This window comes from Eretmochelys imbricata, chromosome 1 (genome assembly GCF_965152235.1).
Source record: "Eretmochelys imbricata isolate rEreImb1 chromosome 1, rEreImb1.hap1, whole genome shotgun sequence".
In the NCBI taxonomy this organism is placed as follows: Eukaryota; Metazoa; Chordata; order Testudines; family Cheloniidae; genus Eretmochelys; species Eretmochelys imbricata.
In genome coordinates this window covers 314,035,632-314,050,884 of record NC_135572.1, presented here as the reverse complement: position 1 = coordinate 314,050,884, position 15,253 = coordinate 314,035,632, and positions in this window count along the sequence as shown.

Sequence of the window (15,253 nt, the reverse complement as noted above, 5' to 3'; positions counted from 1 at the left end):
CTGCAGTATTTATTTGAATCGGTTTTACATGTCCACAGTATGCTCCTTGTGTCAGAGGTGCGTGTCCTCACCAGGAGCACTTGCACCAATTTAACTGCCACGGTGGGGCATTGTGGGATGGTTTCTGAAAGGCAGCAACAGTCAATGCAGTGTCTACACTGACACTGTATTGACCTAACTATATCGACTTAAGTGCTACGCCTCTTGTGGAGGAGGAGTTATTAGGTCAGTATAGTGGGCGAGTTGCATTGGTGGGAGCTACATTTTAATATAGACACTTGCAGAGGTAGGTTGACCATAAGCTGCCTTACATTGACCTAACTCCACAGTGTAGACTAGGCCAGAGTCTGGAGCATAAGGAGTTAACACATATTGCAAGAGACCATTCAAGATGAAGTGGACAATTAGCACGTCTTCAGTCAAAGGACAAAGGAGGGTTAGTGAGTTACAGGTTGTTGTAATGAAGTTGTAATTGAAATCAATGAAATATTTTTCTATATAAGGAGGCACAATCACGTGAGTAAGGGCCTCTGTTCCAAAGATCCCTCTCTCAAATTATATCTGAACTTTAGCAGACAGACAACTGAACATTTTCACACAGGATTTCTAATTAAACAATATTATAACTTAGCCTCCTAGAAAGTAGAGTAAAATTTCAATTTCTATTGTAGATATCTGGAGCACAAGGAGTCTCTTAATTACTAGATGATTTAAAAGCCTAGACTGGAGCATTGTAGGAGTGTTTGTGATTCCAGGGTGCTTATTCTTTTCAAAAGTGCATTTTAGAATAGATATTGAATGAGTACAATATCTAATTCATCATGCTCTGGGGAAAATGTGGGAAGAGAATAGGAAATTCCAAGGTTTCTTGTATGCAGAAACACCTACTGGAATCTAAACTCAGGTCTCACTAAGAATACAAGGTGTTTGTTTTACTGGTGTAAGAGTTGTGCATCTCCTTGCAATGATTTGCCATTGCTAGGAGGTTGAAGTCAGCTTTATAACATTCTCCTCATGTTTTTATCAATGGTCAGGCTGCAACCAGCCAGTGGGAAGAGGAGTTATCAGAATTGCTATGAAACAAGCACATTGAATGACCAAATAACAGTCACAAGAAATAGAATATCAGGGTTGGAAGGGACCTCAGGAGGTCATCTAGTTCAACCCCCTGCTCAAAGCAGGACCAATCCCCAATTTTTGCCCCAGATCCCAAATGGCCCCCTCGAGGACTGAATTTATAACCCTGAGTTTAGCAGGCCAATGCTCAAACCACTGAGCTATAGCATCATGACAAGTGGTAAAGAGAGAAATAGATCTAATATGGTCTAAATGCCTGCCCTAAATGGGTCTCTTGAATGTGTTTTCATCTTTTGTGTGCATTACAATAATACTAATTAAAATTTCTTGCTCTTATATAGCTACTTATGCTACTGTTATAGTGCACAGGCTAAAATTAACTTCTGTGTCTATTGTATTGTGTTGAATGAGGCGCCGAAGGACAGGCTTTACTTATCTTGTTTTTGAGGCAGCGATACTGGAGCTAGAATTGCAGGAATAACATTCAGCCTTCTGTTCCTCAATGCACCACCACCATCAAATCAAACAAAAACAAAAAAGGAGGCGTTTTTACCTGTAAAAATTTTGATACACAAAGTTTTCTGTCCCAAACACTGTATTTTATCTGGTTTCACAGTAGCATATTTTATCTATGGTTTGTGCCTCCTTCGTGAATGAATGTGTACTTTGTTCTCTGAAATTGTTTCCAGCTGCAAAACTGCTACTATTAAGCACTAATGTATTTTGTTTTTTAACTTAGCTTTGGGAATTACCAGCTTTCACCAACAAGATCTTGGCAGTAGTTTACTTCAGGATGGCGTCATACCAAGATTTATCAAGTCGCACTATGTATTTTTAATATTTAATTAATATTTAATTTTTTCTAGGGAATAGCATGCATCCTGGTATTTAATAGAGTACTAACAGTCATGTAGTCTTCCTCTCTCGCTCTGTCATACTATTTGCCACACTCATTCAATGCTCCTATTGTAATTAATATGGTCTTAACTGAGATCCTAATTCAGGGAAGCATCTCTATTCAGCAAAGCAATGTTTAAATCCCATAGTGGTCCTTAAGCACATGCTTAATTACCCCAATAGGGATGTAGTTAAATACATGCTTAAACGATTTCCTGAACTGGGGTCTAAGGTAACAATGGAATATGCCCCCAAATAGATGAAATTATACTTGTTTTTGTTGTCGCTTCTTGAAATATTGTAACTTTAAAACTTGTACATGAAACTTTCAAAAATGTAAAGCAGTAGGAGGATTTTCAAGTCAAGGGTTTTGGCAAGTTCACTGTTCCAGCTCTCACCCTATTCCCCCCCGACACTTAGGAGTTCAAGTTATGTTGACCCTAATCCAGCAATGAGCTCTTCCCTGCAGCTGGGTAGAACTACACTGAACTCAGTGGGGCTCCCCGCAAGCACAGGCATCTGCCCATGCAGCGGTTATTTCACAATAATTTGTTTCCCAAACTAGATATGATTTTGTAATATTCTGCTGTGCTACTGTGGTCACACTGTATATATGACCCATTCATGTGATGACAATTTCTAAGGGATTAAAAATTCCAGTGTATTAAACATTACTTTGCCATCCTCCAGACAGGAGATTTGGATGTACTAGACTGACCTATCTGACCCTTCTCACTCTACTGCCATCTCTCCAAGGGGAGAAAAGAAAAACCAGAGAAAATGGGAGACTGTTAAATTTGGTTTGGGAAATGTCATTAATTTTTATATGAAATCAAATATAAATTGCACTCTGCTGCATATGCTGGCATTGAAGCACATTACACACATATACTGTAGCACTCTAACAGAGAATAATCTGGGCGCTAATGTATCAATAAACAATATTTTAGACATAACATATGCACCTCTGAACCCAGGAACGAGACAGAAGAGTGTTTATTCACAGGTAGGGTTGTTGTGCTTTCCATACTTGTTACTGTTTTAGATTCATCACTCATGAATGGAGCTTTCCCACTGAATGCATCTTGCTGAGTTTGATAGGTACAGAACAAAGAGACATATGTGGCCTGATTCACATTTACACAAAAGATATGGCAGTGCAAAGGGGCCTTTAAAGCAAGTGTAAATGTAATCTACATCCATTTTAAGGCTCCTTATGCTCAGAGCAGCGTGAAAGGGCCTTAATATAAATGACAGTCAGCTCTAGACATGATCATCATTTTTAATTTTAAAAAATGGCACTTCAATGACAATGATATGTTCTGCAAGAAAAAAATCTCTTTGAATTGTTTTCATTTTTCAACACATTTTTGAACGAAAATTTTCCAATAAAAGTTTTGAATTTTTTTTTAAATTCTCAAAATTTTCCATTCAACTTGGTAGGGAAAAAGTGGGAAAGTTTTCAAAAAGTGACAGATTAAGGAACCTCTCCCCCACACCCTAAAAATTTCAAAACAATATTTTTTTAACCAAAATGTTTTGTTTCATTTTGAAAAATTTTGTGTGAAAGTTTTACATTAAAAAAAAGAAAAATTTCAAATGACACAAAAATATGCATCTTTTTCACTACATGAAATAAAATCAACCAGCTCTAATCAAGCCCCTGCATCGTAACAGCACTATTTGGCCCAACACTTAATTACATATGATTTAAGATTGAAAGTGTGTTTCAGTGGAGCTGAGATTACAACTATGGAACATTATTACAAAACTTCCCTACCTTAGAAAACAACAGCAGGTGTTTGGAAATGAAGAGATAAGGAATCTAGCCACTTCTCCACTGCTATACAATACCTTTTCACTCACTGACACCCCACCTAACAAACTTCGCACCCCTAGCCTTAACATTGCCCTCTAACTTTTACAAAAATAGAAGCAAAAATCAAAAATAACAAATTCCTATGAGATTATGGGTTGGATTCTCCCACCTGCAAGGGCCCCATTGCATTATCCTCTCCCCTTACCTCCAGAGTAAAAGGAGAGAAGGGGCACACTGGAGCAGTTCTACTGGTGGGGGTGGAAAGGGGATGTGACAGAGCAGAGCTCTGCTATACGATTCTCCTCTGTTATAAGTCCTCAAAGTCCTGTGCGGCTCTAACATGCCCCAAAGCTGGGTGAATCCAGATCAAGGAGCCACATCCAGCTCCTTGTGCCCCCCACACCCCCAATTTACACTCAAGACTGATAAAATCCTGTTTGGTATTTAAGGGATCAATTTCTAATATGCCATAGCACTAATACATATTGCAACATTACTTGGATAAACTACTTATGTTAGTTGCTATACAGTGTAGTTAAAAGTAGGCTTGCAAGTTCTAGCTATACTTTTATAAATGTAATCATCATCTGATCAACATAGTTCAGAACACCATCCAGATCAGTCATTCATCAAATAATTCTACTCCACCAGCACACCACCCTATAAGAGAGCATATAAAACTCTAACATAATCTAATGGACTGAGGCTAGACTCCTTTTAAACTATTATACTTTCAATTTTAAAAATATACATAATCAACAGTGTATACCCAACAGCATATTTCCATTACAAAATGAGGAAATAAAATTAAGGGGGTTGGCTGGAATGACAGGGGGTGATGGATGGCTCTGTGGCAGTGAGGATCTGGCCGCATCCTTAAGTTGCCCCTTTCCAGGCTTTCATTCATTTGGGTTTTCGAAAGGATAACATATAATATTGGTCTTGAGGAGGTAGCTGGAGTTCACTGAAATACACGATCAACTAAATCTTTTGTGTGTGAATTTTAAAATTATATTCTAGTGGCAAGGTGTTAAAGCAGCGAATTAGGAATCAGGAGGTCTGAGTTCTGCTGTGTACCACTCTATCCCTGACTTGGGTGGGCTCTTGAGAGGTCCCTTAACCTTTCTTTTCTCAGTTTCCCCATCGGTCATAATGGGGCTAGTAATCCTGAACTACCTTAAAAGTACTGTGAGAGCTTTAGATGAAAGGTGCCATATAAAGGTAAAATATTATTTTCATTAACAGTTGTACATAAAAGATATGCTAAAGACTCTGGGCCAAAACCTGCCTATATTTAGACACATATAACCCCACTGAAATCAATCAGGTTCTACAGGTATAATCAAGATAAAACTTTGGCCTGATATATTAGGTGTGAATTGCTGATGCTGGATAGGTGAGGATTTTAATCAATATATATTAGGTATCCCAGTGAAGCCATAGATACTATACTCCCCTTTTATCCAGGTAAGGATTTTCCTTGAGGAAGAATAAACTGTTCAAAAATGTATTGTCCAATTGGCCAATTTATAAAAGAACCCTAAATTTAAAAGCTCAGCCCAAACATTCCATTGGTGTTTTTGCAGGAGGCAATACCCCATTTCTGGTTTCATTTAGAACTAGTGTTCATTTTTGGTAAGATACACAGTAGTCAGTACAAAGTTACAAGCTGTTCAGAACCATTTAATAATTTATCCTGGAAAAAAAGATATTGGCATGCTGAGCTAATTGAACAATCTGGTCGGCTGAACATTGGCTGATGTGTTACAATACATTATTGACTTTTCCCAACTCATCACCCAATTCAACCTCCTGCACATTAATATGACCCTGAAAGAGCGCACACATCACAGGAGGGACTCCTCTTTTTCTATTTGCATTGGATGTGAATGTTTTTAAATGCTAGTCAGTACTGGTATAGGACCTTGCACTGCCTAAAGTCAGTATGAACTTTTTATGGCTGCCAGACTATTGCTTTACTAAAGAGTCTCTAGAAAGTCACATGACTTCTATATTGCCATTAAAAATAAAATCTATTACAAAACAAAGCTCTCAGCTCTTACACCTGCCTGTTGTACCATCTCAGTCAAGTGTTTACATAATATGTAATAATGGTTTCATGAATGCAAACCTACATGCATGTATAATAATCATCTCTGTGTCATTGGTGTAATTCCAAAAGGAAAGAGAATATATCAGTGATTTTAACTGCAGTATTCTTTCGTCATCTCAATAATTTGCAGTCAAAGAGAATTTCTGGGAAAGCTTTCAATCGCTGCCTGAGTCTTGCATCACTTTTGCACCCAAAGAGAAGTACCTCAATTGCTACGCACCCCAGACAGCTCAGAATCTTCCATCCATCCTGCTAAGAGAAGTCTGTAGCTTCTTCTCTGTCCCTTCACTGCTGCTATTGGCAGTGGTTAGTTTTGGTTTTTATCGAATCTTTTTATTTCTAGTGAAAAAACATCAAGGCAAGGGATATACTAGCCCTTTGAGGCCAGAGGGGGAAGTCTGACAGGCCAGTCTACCCCTTTTCAAGATTTGTGGGGTAGATCAGGGTGTGTAGGGAATGGCAGAGGGAAGAGAAGGTGGTCCCATGGTTACAGTGTCTGTGGAAAAATCTAGGCTACTGTTTCTTTAAGGCCCAGGACAAGGAGCTCTGTTGTGTTGGGTGGGCCAAGGCTCCTCACTCTCAGCCAACCAGGACAAGTTCTGGGAAGATGGTCAGCATATAAACTGCCTCTTCCCTTATCATAATGTGGGAGATCTGGTCTCCAAGAATGTCCCAGCAGAGATGCCTGGGAGGGAAGGATGGACTTTGCAATGAAGGTAGTGTTTTCAGGTCTTTTTGTTTGGAAGGCTTTGCTGCCAGTTTGGATGGAGCTGTTTGAGGGCTGGCTAGAGCTGCAGCCTGCTACAATATAGTTGAAATTGATAATTACAGGTAGCAACTCAACAGAAAGAAAGAAATTAGAATCAAATTCAGTAAAAACTCTTATGTATGCTCATGGAACCCAGATAGAATCCTTTTTCATTCAAGACTTATATGACGTACATGTATCCCTGCTGTTGTGCTGCAAGGTAGAGGTTTTATAGACCTTTTGGGCCAAATTCTGCTTACAGTGGTGTAAATCTAGAATAGTTCAATTGGCATTAATGGGCTACAGTGGATTTACACCACTGAAAGCAGAGCAGAATTTGACAGTTTGTTTCCACTGTCCCATGAAAACTCTGCCCTTCATAGTTGTAATCTGCTGGGAAAGCCCTAGTCACTGCTCTTCTTTTACAAGTGGACTGGCCTAGCTCTCGCTATTTTTTAGAGTATCCTTTCAAGCTGCTGCAGGGGCTATTTAAGATAAACAGAAGTTCGAATAACCAGCTCTCCCTCTACACCAGAGGGAGAGTAAAGTTTTGCAGACTTTAAAACTTGGCTGCAATCAGGGGGGAAAGCTGGTTGTTGACAAATCTCTCTATTCAAGGAGCTCTGTTCTACGCAATTTTAAAAGGACAGCTAAGAGTGGTAACTGCACTGATTCCTACAGAATTTAAAGGCGTGTTTTTATATTTTAAATATTTAGGGCCAGATCCTGAGCTTGTGTAAGCTCTGATAGCTTTGTTGATTTAAATTGAACAGCAACATTTTATACCAGCAGAGGAGAAAGCCCTTAGTGTGTTACATTAATTTGAAATTAAATTAAAGGGAAAAATACTAAAAATAAAAGGTCATTCTCCTTTGCTTTCTGTTGTAATATTGGATGTGAAATGGCTTTCATAGGCCAGGAAATTAATATTTTATGAAGATGAACTATGGATCCTATGTGGTGTCAGACAAAAATCCATTCTTCATTAAACCTGCTGGTAATTCTGATACTAGATTTGCTATCACTCTTCACCATATGGAGAGAATTCACACTTTGAAATCAAAACCCTACCCTGAGCTCTGTCCTTCTGCAATATTTTCTCGTGGTCTGTGACAAAAGTTGTGTGTGTGGGGAGGAAAATAAGAACTGAACACTTTTTTTTGCATTTTCTTAAATCAAAACATGAAGATTACTTTAGATAAGCTATTACCAGCAGGACAGTGGGGTGGGAGGAGGTATTGTTTCATATTCTCTGTGTATATATAAAGTCTGCTGCAGTTTCCACGGTATGCATCTGATGAAGTGAGCTGTAGCTCACGAAAGCTCATGCTCAAATAAATTGGTTAGTCTCTAAGGTGCCACAAGTCCTCCTTTTCTTATTTCGGTATTGTCACTCGAAATGAAGCTGACCTATGGCCTTGTGCCTTATTGTGCAGTAGATGTGAATCATTGGAACCTAGTTCAGAACCTACGGTGACTTCTTGTTTAAGGAACAGTCAATTATAGCCACTTTTACAGCTAATGACATATTTCCATAAATAGTATTCTTAATGACCATTGTGAGAGAATCAGCTAGTTAGGGCGATCAGCATCCTAGAATATTATGGATATTAACAAATGACCTTCCTGTATCCCCAGCATTCATTTTAGAAGGGTCATGGAATAGCATGGAGAAAGGCAAAACCAATACTGATTTTTCAAAACATTGAAAGATGTCTGTTCCTGGCAATCAATATCCAGAGGCAGAAAGTCTGACTTCTAGGCCCAACAAAATAACTGAACAAATGTTGAGAGGTACAAGAACCAAGTGAGGAGGGAAGAATCTAAGGGACAATTCTCATTTACATAAAGGCCCCTTTACACTTCTTAAGGTTTTACACTGCACTACAGATATAAAAGACATAAAACAGGTGTAAATTAGATATGCTATAAAACCAGTATAAAGGGACCTTCCTGTAAATGAGAATCAGTCCCTAAGCTGTCTTATCTAACAGCACAGTGCAGTACTCTATCATGTTAAGAGGGTGAAGTAAGACTTCCTTATGGTCTCAGACATAAAAGAAGCAAAATAAGAGTAATATGGGTAGCAGCATATTTAACTTCTAATTTTCTATAGTGAAAGCCCAGTGTGTTTACTTGTTAGGGTGAGTAGATGCCAGTCTGGACAACCATTCACTGTTACGAAATTCATAAAAATGAGACTAAAACCAATTGTTTGCTGGAAGGTATAAAATTTGTGACTCACTGGTGTATATTAATGTGACTGAAGTTAATCATTCTCAACCTCTGTAAAAGGCTCCAGAGTGAGCCTTTATCCAGTGGCCAGGAATTTGCACGGGTATCAGCCACTGAGGACATGGACAGAGATTGCGTGGCAACAAGTACACAATAGGTGCACTAGCTCAGCAGATTTTTCCTTTAGGCTGAAAGCTGTCTCTTTGTAAAGTTTACTATTACTTTGCAAAGAGACAGTCTTCAGCCCAGACACATAGAAGAGAAGTCTGCTGATATGCCATCTATGCAGTTTACCTATTGTGCATTCGTTGCCACTCTGTGTCTGTGTCTTCAGCGGCTGATGCCTGTGCCTCAACATGTTGACTTAGCTTACATGACACTAACAAGCATTCATTGACTGAAAGAGATTTCTCTGACTCTAAATAAATTAACTGATAGAAATGAAGTCATTGAAGTTAAGCTTAGCATGATGTTTTCAAATCCTGAAAACTGTTAATGCTGATTTGCATTCCTCTCCATACACAGTATAACCCAAATTCTGCTCTGTTACACCTGTGCAACCTGTGCACCTCAATGACGTTATGCTGATGTAGCTTAAAGTAGAATTTGCCTTTGTCCAACTCTTTGACTATGGACAGGCATAGCTTACAGTGAAACAGAATTTCTGTCTGGAACCAACCAACCAATTATTCTCCCTGGCCACAACGTCCACCAAAACCAACCAAAAGAGGCATTCCAAATTGTGAGGTCTGATCTTCTAGCACACCGGGTTTAGGAGAGTCCAGCTACCTACTTGAAGAAGGTGAAATAGTGTCTTCACAACAGCATGCTCAGCATTCTGGAACCTCCTTCTGAAGGAGATCAGGAAGAGTTCAAGCTTTGCCATTTTCAGATCATAATGTAAGACTTGCCTTTTTTGCTATAGAATTCCCCTGTGAACCAGAACAGAAGAAAATCCATGCACATGCTCCAACGATGCAACCCACGATTAAATAAAGTAGGATGGCATATTTGACTGGACTTCCGCAGAGTTGGAATTTTATAATTTATAGACGGCACCTAAATGCTGTAATGGTAGGCATTTGACATGAACTGATAATCGATATCCCTTGCTGAGGTGATGTATTGCAGAATGTAATTGCTCTGTGTTTTTTTTGTTTTTGTTTTTTGAGGGCAGAGGGAAGGGTCTGCAGCATTCCAAGCACTTACTTCTGGTGAAGAACAACTGTTATCTGATTTATTATTTTACTTGTTCTTCACCACTGGTGCCATGTATTCTCTGACTGTTTAAGAATAAAAATGTGAATAAATAAGTTAATGAAAAATATAGCGCTCAGAGAAGATCAAGCTAACACCTTCATTTGAACAAGCACATAACCTACTTAGAGTTTGTGAAGCAAATATATATTATCCTGATAGGAGTTACTGATCACATTCAAGACTATTATTGTGTGAATTGTAGTAGTGCCCAGCCCAGTGGTCCCAGTTCGGGATTGGAGCCCCTTCTTGTTATGCAATGTACAACAAAACAAAGATCCCTGTCCCAAAATCTTACTGTCTGCGCATATGATGAGAAACAGGTACATACAACCAACAGATGAGGAGCACAAGGAAACAGTGAGACAATTAGTGCAATAAGCAGCAGCCACAGACTAATCAAAAGCCAGACTTGCAGCATTTATACAAAACAAAGTCTTCCATTATCTCTTACATAGATAAAAATTTTATTATTAAACAAAAAGAGCCAGGGATAGAAATATATCACTCTTCTTGTCACCTGCCTAGATTGTGATGTCAAAAGAAGGCTGCTTTCCATAACTTTGATGATACAACCATGAAATATGCATCTTTTAACTTGCCCAACAAAACAGAATGCCCAATAAAAAACTAAAAATTTTTCACTCTATAAATCAATATCAAAGACATTTCCAGCTCATTTAATACATACTTCATTGTTATTACTAATCTTTTACAATAGTTAAGTACTAAGACTGCTGAGTAACTTCCCATTATGATGTAAACTGGCTAGGTATGAAAAGGGGAAATATGTTTCTTCCTCCTCAGACACTCCAACATTAATCAAGTAGAAAAGAAGAAATATGTGGAGGAATCACCTTTAAACAGTGAGGGTGGGAACCAACAAAACAAATGAGGTCATAGACAAACTCCTCTGCCCCCAAGGTTATCTCTAAACTGTTTCAACTTGAGCCTTTATTGTTTAACCATTGTAGTATCCAGACGTCCTAATCAAGATCAGGACATACATCTACCACTAGACACATACTAGACACCATACAAACACATAGAAAGACATGCTCCATACCTGAAAGAGTTTACAATCAAAGATAAAAAGAAATATGTGGAGGCGGAGGAGGAGGAGGAGAAGAATAGAATACAACTGGGTACACTCTTTTACATAGGTCTTTTTTTTTTTTAAAGTAAAGAAATGTATATCAGTTATACCTGACTGCTCCAACCTAATCTTAATTAGCAGGCTGATTGCTTATAGGCATCCTGAATAGAGCTGACCAAATTCTTTTTTTTTTTTCCCTGAGGAAAATTTTGATTTTTCAGCAAAAAATTCAAATATCACTATATTGCAGTTGAACATGGAAAAAGTTCAATTCAGAAATGCTGCACGGTACCTCATAGGAGTTGTAGTTCTGTGCCTTATTCTCCTCTGTAAACAGGGTTCCCTGGCCAGACTACTTTTCCTAGGATGTACCACAGGCAGGGACTCCCAATAGGAATGGCTTTGATGGTAAATGTTCAACCAGCCCTAATCATAAATTTGCCCTTGCAACAGTGGATTGCATATAGTATTATCCACCCTCTATCTAATTAGTGATTTCTTGTTTATTGTATATAGTACATACTTCCGTCTCTTTGGGATTACCTTGCTATGGTACATTCAAAACATTGCATATATCAATCATCTAATATTTTGAACACATAGTGCAACAATCCTAATCTAGTGCAAAACACAGGAAAGGTTTGCATGATGACATGCATGTGATCATGAGACACCACTGTCAAGACAACTTCACTACGCTGACACAGTCCCTTGCAAAATGTAGTTTACATATGTACCATCCTTTTGATAATGAGCCATTTTCTGATAATGAGATGAATTCATTATCAAGCAGCCAGATGGCAAAAAACAGACGATAACTCACAGAAAGGAATTTGGCACAGATCAACAGAATTTGGCACAGATCAACACTTCCAGTCTGACTCCTACACCCCAGGAGCAGTAAAAAGATTAATAGCAAGGAAGTTTGTGGGCAAGGAAATAAAACTCTGCCCCCTCCCGGCTGAAGAATTGTTCAAAGAGGCTTCAATAATTGCAAACTCATTGATATGCAAAATGGCAACTACCAAAAGCCTCAAGAAATGCATTGAAACCCAAACCACAGCAACCTCAGATCAGTGAATAGCCATAGCATATATCCTGACTGTTGAAGACATAAACGATTCCTTTATGAGGCTACTAAAAGAGCATGAAATGAGACAATATTCTAGCACATGGGATAATTTAGGCATCATTCTGAGCAAACCAGAAGATAAACTTCTACCACAATCACAGAAAACTAGATCTGAGGGAGACTGTAGAGTTCTGTATTATAAAGATGCTCAGATACCATGGTGATGGGCAAAGTATAAGAACCTGAATAAAATAGAATTTGCAGAAAATTGACCGCTGGTAAATGCCAAGAATAGGGATGGATGAATCCATTAAAACAAGCAAACAAAGCAAACAACCTGTCAAAATCCCTTTAACATTTTTGTTCAGATAAATTCCCAGCCAAAAACCCTTCTGTTTTTCCCTGTTCATGTCCATCTGTCCTCTCAAAATACACCTGCATTTGATCACAGAAATTGTGGTAGAAAAAGACCTATTATGTCATCCTCAGCCAATGCAGGATTCTTTTTAACAAACACTAACTTAATACTTTGTCAAATCTTAACGAAAGTGTTCACTGTGATTGGTTTTCACCACTTCACTGAGGAGACTAGACTATAGCATGCTCTAGTAGATCTAATGTCCTGCTATTCAGCTAAAGATTTCCCTTCCTTTCATCCTATTACTATTAATTATACCCTTATTCGCAACATAATAATTCCGCTCCCTCCCTTAGGTTTACATCATTCAAGAATGTGTAGATTGGGATGTCCCTCCTCCTTTTAAATACAGCTTCACCAAACTTTGCAGTCATGTGCAGGTTTAGAACCTCCATCTAGCTGCCTGCCTCTAGCTGTGTTTTTTTGCTTGCATGATTACTTTGGGAATCTTTTAAAATGTGAGGGCTTATGATCTCTAGAGAAGATAAAAGGAAGGTGGTTACTAGATAGATTCCTGGAGATGGGGCAATACTGCCTGAAGTAGTAAATTCAGGACACTTGATGTTAAATTTCCTCAGAGAAGATCAGAGGAATGTAGTGGGAGTGGGAAAATGTTCAATTCTATAGGGGAACCAAGGATCTGGGGTCTTGGGCCTATCTGCACCAATCTTATGGCTACCTGACATATTGGAATACGTGAATTTTTTTTTTAAAGCTCCAGCAGGGAACCAGGCAGGAGTGGTTCTGAGAAGAAGCTATGCAGCAGAGCAGAGAAAGAGAGGGAGACTAGTGGACTAGTGTTAGGGATAATGCTGTTTTGCTTATATTAAGTTCCTTGTTCAATATCAGTAGTAAGTAACTCTCTCTTTGAATTTACCATTGCCACATGACACCCCACTCTTGGTACAACTTCCTTTGGTGCCTCGGTGCCAGTGGCTTCCATCCACAGAGTACTCGCTCTCGCAGGGAGTGGGGAGGTGTTCTGCCAGCCATTCAGGTTTCCGGTGGAAATCCAAATAGTACAGTGGGGATTGTTCATGAAGGGGAGCTGAGAGGATAAATGAGTGAGTGAGATCTGGTTTTCCTTTGTATTCTTGAATTGCTGCTGTATTCTGTTATGTAAGCATGAACACCTGAGCTGGGATGTCAATAGAAAAGGGTATTGTGAAAGGCTTCCTGCTCCTTCAAGAGCATCTTTTGCGTCTGTATGGGGATGTCTGCTCTTTGTTTGGAAAAGAGGATTAGAAATAAAAATAAATTAAACTAGCTAGCGCTTGCATCCTCTGAGTGGTTTCTTTATTAAAATATCATAAATGTTGGTGGGTCACGAATTAAGAAGCAGACTCTGATGTAGCCAAGCCCCAGCCTATCAAGATGTGCATCAGATGTAAACTCAGAGTGACTGGACAGTGTAGAAACCTGATATGGTATGTTATGTGTGACTTTTCCTACTATAGACATGGGCTGCTGTAATTTATACAGATTGGAATCTCTATGTTGCCTTTACCCTGAGACCCACATGTAGTGAGTTTCACAGTCAAATAATCTGAAGGCAAACACAGGGAGCACTGTGACTAGATCTTTGCCTGGGAGATTGTAGAAGAGAAGTAAGCTATTTTGCTTTAAAATACTCTGCCCTCATAAACATGCACAACTCCCACTGCTGCCTGTGGCAGTACTGTGTGTTTTATCTCAGGGTAGAATGTGGCCAGTACTTTATAGTTTAGCTTTCTCTATGAATCAGAATGCAATGTGCAGATCTTTTCCTTTTACTTTGTGTAACTTACTCATGAGTTTGGGACCCTGCATGACCTAATTATAATAATGAAATGTCAGCCACTGTGTTTATTAGCTGTACTCATAAAATATATATGCACACACATAGTGTGAACAGGGCATTTAATCATTTTTGTCTACAAGAATTACTGAACTGCTGATAGCAGATTTATTTAAATTAACCTGGCTATAGGAGATTTAACACCAGGAAGCAATAGGAATGGAAATGTCATTTCTTAGCTGATAAACAGTAATCTTTCATACTCAAATGCTAATTGGTAATTTTGCCTTTCAGACTCTTGCTAATATACTGGCCAATAAACTGAATAGTTCTAAACAACCCCTCCCCTCTTCTTCCTCACTTCCTTCATCTAGAGTTACAGGTAGTGTTAGAATTCAGCTGTTACTATTAACAATACTTAGGGTCATAGCTGTGTGGCCCAGGGAAAGGTTACAGAAAGCCAAAACTTCAGAAGAACTGGTGCAATTCTGCTGCCTAATGTGAAGCAGGCTATAGAGATCCTGCAAAGGGACACGCGCACACGCACACAGTATGCTGCAAAGCTGTGCTCTGTTGAGGCTCCATCCACACTCCTATAAAGTAGTCTGTTGGAGGGATAGACTAGATACATTCCACAGTTCAATGACTATGCAGATCTACAGGCCAAATGCCTCCATTGTCACTCCACTACCAGAAGCAGGAGGATTTGACTGTTCCCACTCATCCCCTGGCACTGTATAAACT